The sequence below is a fragment of the Vicugna pacos genome, chromosome 27, assembly GCF_048564905.1.
Source record: "Vicugna pacos chromosome 27, VicPac4, whole genome shotgun sequence".
NCBI classification, from domain to species: domain Eukaryota; kingdom Metazoa; phylum Chordata; class Mammalia; order Artiodactyla; family Camelidae; genus Vicugna; species Vicugna pacos.
In genome coordinates, this window is record NC_133013.1 from 25,669,135 (window position 1) to 25,669,952 (window position 818).

Here is an 818-nt window from a genome sequence, read left to right on the forward strand (position 1 = left end):
TCTGGGCCTGCTCCTTGCCTTCAAAGCCATTCTGGTCAGGGGGTGAGGGTGCGGGGCTCCTGTTCACGATCTGGCACCTCCTGCCGGTAGGAGCATCACACACTGTCCCTGGTCCTCTCAAGCTTCCAGCCTTGGAGCTGAAGAAGCGCTCAGCAGAGCTCCCGGAGCGTGAGGCAGGAGTGGGAGCTGAACCCACAGCTCCTGAGCAGTGTGCTGCCTGCCGAGCCGTGACCCTGGGCTCAGCCCCTGCACCCCCCTCTCCCCACACCTCAAGAGCAGGCCTTTCCCCCTTCCCAGCCTCCACTACCTGCCCCCACCCACACACTTCCCCTGAGGGGCCTGGCTCGGAGCAGCCTCCAGCCTCTCTGCCTTCAAGGGGTCCATTCTGGGCGGGAAATCTGATCAAGTAAGACCCCGGGGGGATAAGCCTGTGGTGATGGATGTGTGTGGCCAGGAGGCTGGAGGGCGGGGGAGGTGGTGCCTCAGTGAAGACAGGTACTTGCTCCTGCCAGGACCAGCAGGCCTGGCCGGGGCCGGGCTGCATGCCCAGGGGACGGCTGCAGAGCAAGGAGGGACTGGTGGGCGAGCTTTGTCTGCTAGCCCCAGAGCTTGGCTTTTCAAATCCCAGGGCAGTGACAGGGCTGGGGTGGAATTTGTGCCTTACAAACTCTTGAGCTCCCTCCAAGGTTTTAGAATCCCAAAGGATGTGTGAAAAGAGGCCCCAGAGACAGGGGTGAGAGGCAGGGAGGGGAGTTGCAGACCATTCAGGGGGATGGTGAGCAGGGCTAAGGACCAGGGATGGAGGGTGGGGCCTGTGG